The sequence below is a fragment of the Pseudopodoces humilis genome, chromosome 9 (assembly GCF_049639895.1).
Source record: "Pseudopodoces humilis isolate 2021_Gansu_Grassland_sample_001 chromosome 9, ASM4963989v1, whole genome shotgun sequence".
NCBI classification, from domain to species: Eukaryota; Metazoa; Chordata; class Aves; order Passeriformes; family Paridae; genus Pseudopodoces; species Pseudopodoces humilis.
The window spans coordinates 35650167-35656664 of NC_142208.1; positions in this window are offsets into that span (position 1 = coordinate 35650167).

Sequence of the window (6498 nt, forward strand, 5' to 3'; positions counted from 1 at the left end):
GGACACTCGGGAGCCACCACACCCCGGTGGCACAGCGCTCGGAGCCCGGCACACGGCTCAAGGCTCCGGAGCCTCTTTCCTCCCGTGCTTTACAGCTCCAGTTTAACTATCCTAAGCAACAACATTCCTGCTCTCTTCTTTATAGAGCCGTGTCTGCCATTGCGAAGAGCTGGCACCTGGGACCAGAGGGGCTGCTGGGGACAGAGGGACTGGCACGGCCGTGCCCCCCTGCCCTGGCACCAGGGGATCCTGCGGGGCACAGCCCTGCTCGGGCAGCAGCAGCTGTCCCTTGTCCCCGGGGCTGGGGCACACAGCACAGCCAGTGCCACAGCGCTGGGAGTCACAGAGGGAACGGCCCTGTCCCTACCACTGTCCCTGGGCAATAAAATACCCAAACCTGGTCACTGGTTTGGAGCTCCCTTCCCTTCCCACACCGTTATCACTACAAGGTGCACGGGGCACACAGGCTGGAGATGGAAGAGTTTTTAAAATTTCACTCTGTGGAGCCCATAGTAACGTATTCTGTTACCAACATCCACCAACTCCTCAAGGATTCTTCCTGAGACTTCCAACCCAATTTAGCTCCACCATATGTCAGTGCTACTTGCTTCAGCACTGAATTTTCTCCAGTATTCCACTACAGCTACAACACTCCTCTGTTATTCTGAATAAAATTAATAAAGGAAAAATAACTGAATAACTGAAAAAAAAAAAAAAACCAGTTTAAGAGGATGATGCATCTGGAAGCCAACCAAACTTAGCATCACCTTGTTGGACAGAGCATAGGAGCACACTCACCTGGCCATGAAAAGAGTCAACATTTCATTTATGGAATCACAGAATCCCAGAATGGTTTGGGTTGGAAAGGACCCCAGGTCCCACCCAGTGCCCCCCAGCATGGCAGGGACAGCTCCCATTGCCTGGGGCACTGCCAGGGATCCAGGGGCAGCCCCAGCTGCTCTGGGCACCTGTGCCAGGGCCTGCCCACCCTGCCAGGAACAATTCCTGCCCAATACCCCATGTAAACCTGCCTTCCTTCAGCTGAGGCCATTGCCCCTTGGCCTGTTCAGTCCCCCCTCCCTTAAAAAACCTCTCATTTTTAAGAGTTTTGCTGACCACTTTTCCCATGCCAAAGCCTGGTGAGCAGAGCACCCCAAGGGTTTGCTAAGGCACTGCTGCTGGCATGTGCATTTCCTGCAGCAGCCAACAAGGAACATAGAAGGGCTTGCTAATCCTGTTCATTTTTAACTCCTGAGTTTGGCCCATATGGCCCTTTGATCCTTTGACCCTCTTGAAATCACACCCTGCCATCAGCAGGGTAAGAGGGGAAAAGGTGTCTTCATTCAAGCCTTCACTGTCTCAAACAAGAGAAGCTGCATCAAGGAAAAATGCCATTTCCTACACTTCTGTCATCCCACATGAATGGTTTGGGGGCTTCTCCTTGCAGCCAACCCAAACTGAGGGAGACTCATCAGGGTCTGCAGCTCCTCCTGAGGGGCAGCTCCGAGCTCTGCTCCCTGGGACAGGGACAGGACCCAGGGAATGGCTGGGGCTGGGCCAGGGCAGGGAAAGGTTCATGGCCAGAGGTGCTGGCACTGCCCAGGCTCCCCAGGGAACGGGCACCGAGGCTCCCAGAGCTCCAGGAGCCTTTGGACAGCGCCCCAGGGGTGTGCAGGGGGATTGTACAGGGGTCTGGGCAGGGACAGGGGCTGGGCTGATGATCCTTGGGTCCCTTCCAGCTCAGGATGTTCCCATATTCTATGACATAAAAGGGTGTTTCCCCAACAGGAGTGTTCACAGTGGAATTCAAACATTTCCTTTTCAAAGTGAAGTGTTTTTCTTTTCACCCTGCCTTAAGCATCCCCATAAGTTTCATGCAGGAAGAATCACTTGAGGAATGAGTGCTATCCATGCTGGCTGTGCCACAGTTCCCCCGTGGGGAGGGATTGAGAGCCCGGGAGCGCAGGACCTGCAGCCACACCTTGCCCAGGCAGTGACTCACGGCTCCGCTGGAACACGTTTATAACTTTTCTTCTCCAGAGGAAAATGCACAGGTACCAATTAAAATCTGGGTGAGGCTGGACAAACCCATAAATGTTTGGAATTATTCTGAGGTTTTAATTGAAGTTGGAGAGCGGAGCAGCTACAGCAGAATGGGAATGGGATTTTGACATTTAAGGAAGTGTCACTGAGAGAAATGTTGCTGTCACAGATATGACTCACCCACTGCTGTGCCTGACAGGTGTCTTCTCTGACTCCTGAGATCAAGATAATTTCACTTTAATCTGAGAGGAGCAGAGGGATGAGCAATTCCATTTATTTATAATACAAGCTCCCTTCAAAGGTAACTTGAAAATGACTATTTTGGGAGGATGTTCACAGTTCATTGCTGCAGAGGTGTGAAGACAGCACAAAGGGCCCTCTCTGGACAGACAGCATGGCACAGAGAAGCCACACTGACTGTCCCCAGAACAAAGCCTGGTTAGGGAAGAGACACTTTGTGGTGGGGGAAGCTGGGAGACATCAGAAGAGACCAACATCAGACAACAATGCAGCATGTGGCACAGCAGAGATTTATTTGGTTTTCATTACAGTAACAAGGTGACAAACATTTGGCTCCCAATTGAACCTGACAGACTACAGGGGCACGCCTGGTTCCTTCCAACAGTGATTCCCATTGGGAAGAAGTGGCCAGGACCTCAGCAACGCCGTGACCCAGCCCTGAAACAAACTGGCAGGGACTGGGCTGGGCAGGACAGAGCAGCCAACCACTTGTGTCAAAGGCAGTAATAACCTGAAACACTGACTGCCGTAAATCAGACTGGAAACAGGATAGAATTCCCAGCTCTCAGGCAAATGAGCAGGAGCTGACCTCCAAAGTCACCCTCAGCTGCTCCCAGCTCCTGCTCTATGGAACAGCGAGTCAGGTGCCAAATGAGACGTGATCTCTGGCTTGGGACTGAGTAACAGGAAAAACCTTTTCCAAATCCACACCGCTGCCACTGTGGCTCCTCGGCCAGGGGCTCGCAGCACCCATTCCCAAAATCCTCTGCAGGCAGCAACATTTCTGACACGACTCCAAAAGTGATTGCTGTAGAACTGCTCCCAAGAGTGTGGAGAAGCTGCCTGAAGCGCTGTGTTAGCTCTAGATCTTTCCTTATAAAGTCAGAGAGCAATTACTGGAACACAGCACGAAGAACACAATAGAACAGACATGTTCTTCAGTCAGGAGGTGATTCAGCTATCAAAGAGATTCTTTTGTTTCTATTTTGGGGGAAAAAAAACATCACTGCTTTCAGATGTCTAAAGCTGACGTTGCCTGGGTTCTTCAGGGCTGTCAGCAGCTGAGAAGGGCTCTGTGCTCCCTCCCTTCTCCTCACACTGCAGCCTCTCTGACAGCCCTGTGGAACACCTGGGAACGCTACCTGAGGGTGGGCAGGACACAGCCAGTGACTCAAGGGCTCACTGTGCCTCTGCAGCCAGAAATAGAGAGCACAGCACATGGCCTCGTCCCTCGTGTCCCTCACCCACAGCCAGCCAGGACACACACAGAGTGCCAGCAAACGCCGTGCTGCTCCTTCCTGGACCATCTCCCCTCTCCAGGGCCACAGCTTGGCTGCTGGCAGCCTGGCAGAGGGACTCTGCAGCCACAGGAGCTCTGCACGGGCTGCTGGCAGCGAGGAAGGTGATGGTGCTGCTGGAGCGCCTGGGAGAGCAGGGAGGGAAAAGCTGAGCCACCAGGTTTAGGACATTTGCCTGGATGTGACAAAGGACTTTGGATGCTCTTTGGAGCAGGAAGAGTCTGAATGCCATGCAAACCCCATACAGTGCCAGTGTTTCAGAGAAAGCGGTGTCTGTGCTCAGCTGTGGCAGCAGGGACCTGGGCAGGAACCACCAAAGCTTAACAAGGACTGACCCCAGGCTAAGGACTGAAGTCTGGGGTATCTTTATATACCATAGAGATATATATGGTAATATATAGGTAAATACAGGGTAAAAAACACAGGTAAAATTACTAAACACAGGGCTCATAAGACAACCCACCAACTGCCAAACCACAGGTTTGCTCCGAAGTTTGGAACACTGACAAAAATTCCATGGGAAAAACATCTGTTGCGCTTCTCACCTAATAATAATCAGGTCTTTCGCTGTCATTCAGCACATGATATGTGTCTTGTTTCTATCTGTTATTGAAATCTGACTCCGTGTGCCCACCAGCTGTACTTCCCTTTAGGATAAAACTCTTTCCATGGCTTGTCCCGTGTTTTCTGAAATTCCCCTTCCAGCAGCCTCTGTTTTCAGAGCCGTCTGGCAGAGCTCAGGGCTCTGTTAGTCCTGAGCAGAGGATGGAAAACAGGCTGAGGGACACGGCTGCAGCACTGGCAGTGCCTCCCACAGCACACGTGGGGGGCATGGAGCAGCTGGCCCAGCATGATCCTATTTCCAGAGCACATTTGGAAACTGCTCTCAGGAGCTTTTCTTGCTCCGTGTGGCCAGAGCAGAACGTCATCTTCTTGTGAGCGCAACCCGAGTCCACAGCAGTGACCCAGTGACTGGGAACAGCCTCTGCTGACACCCTGTGCCTTAGTTCTGGGAATTCTGCAAAAGCACCAGACCAACCCCATCCCCTGCTTGTGCAACACCTCTGCCCAGGCCCCACACACCCCGAGCTGAGCAGGGAAAGCTTTCCCTGCAGTCCCACCCCAGAACCACCCCTGTCCCCCAGCATGGACAGCAGCAAAGGGGGAATTCTGTCCCTGTGTCCCTGAGCCCAGGTGAGCCCCCACCTGCAGAGCTGGGGCCCAGCACAGGAGGGACCTGGAGGCACCAAATGATCCGAGGATGGAGCAGCTCTGCTGGGAGGAAAGGCTGGGAGAGCTGGGATTGTTCACCTGGAGAGGAGAAGTTTGGGGTCACCTCACTGTGGCCTCACAGAGCCTGGAGGAGCCAACAAGAAACTGGAGAGAAACGATTTACAAGGGCCTGGAGTGCCAGGACTTGGGAGAAGGACTTTCCACTGCCAGAGGGCAGGGTTTAAAGGCATTCTTTGCCATTAAAGATGACTTTTCTGCAGCTACAAAGGAGACAGCCAAGAATAAAAAATTATTTTATTTAAACACTTGATATACAACACACTGCATAAGGAATAAACACAAATCAAGTAATGCATTTATAAATGGGTACAGATGTCATACCAAGAAATTAAATAAGGAAAACTTGAGTCAAACACATTTCTGTATCTAAATTAACAAGAACAGCTGCAAACCCAGAGCAGAAATGTCTCTGAGAGGAACCATCCTGAACTCAGGCAGGTGCCAGACTTCAGTCCTTTCACAGGAAAATCCTGAAGAACCTCCAGGTAAAATTCCATTCAGTAAGACAGACTCCCAGCAGAGAGATTTACTTGTCCCTAACAAGACTCTTACTCTGTAAGAGGATGTTCTTCACTCATCTGTGCTCAAGATCACAATTAACCATGTCTGTTAATCAAACACTTTCCTTGCGTTTCCTACAACCAAGGGGATTCAGGAAACCACTTCAGATTGAGACACAACAATGCAGACCCGTCACCTTTCCAAGCACTTGGCCCTTCCCTAGAAGCAGCTGGGCTTTACAGTTCGTGAAGCTGGACCACTTTCCAAGGGACTTAGAGACCAGGAATACATTAACACAACGGTTTCAGGGAAAACACAGAATTAATCTTCATTTCTTCTTCCTCTTTCGGGTTTAAGAGCAGAAATTGCATCTTCACAACTTCCAGTATCTGTGCTTGGAAAAGCAGCAGTCAGTGTAAGAGGCCCAGACTCGACGGGGCACCGGGAATATTCCGTTTCCGCGGCAGGAGACCCGGGGAAGAGGCAGTACCGCAGCCGGGCTCGGACACCCGCACCCCTGGAGCTCCAGGAGGATCCCGAGGGATCCCCGGCCGCGTTCCCTGGTGCCACCGCTGCCCCGTGCCCCAAACCCGGCCAGCCACAGCCCCAGGGCCCGGCTCGGGGCTGGAGCCCCGATCCAGCAGCTCCTCCTGCAGCTCCCCGAGCCCCTCCTGTCCTGCCCGCAGCCGGGGGAGTGCGGAACGGCCTCGGGCGAGCCCCGAGAGCCAGAGCGGGGATTAGGAAATGCTGAGGGCGGCCGGGCCTTGGCGGGGCTGCCCAGGGAGGGTTGGAGTGCCCGTCCCTGGAGGGGTCCAAGGAAGGACTAGAGGTGGCACTCAGTGCTTCGGGCTGGGGACACGGTGGGGACGGGGCACAGCTTGGACTCGAAGATCCTGGAGAGCTTTTCCAACCTCAGTGAGTCCGGGATTCTGTGATAAATCTGTCCTGGAGCAGCGCTGACCGCCTGAGCCCCCGCTACCCTCCCTCCCCTCACCCCGGCTCTGGCGCTCAATGAAGGCGGAAACGAGTCAGAGGCACGTTTGGGTTTTTTGTTGGTTTTGGAGTTTTTTCCCTCATCACGATTAACCCTTCAGGGAGCGAGCAGAAATAAATCGGCAGGCAC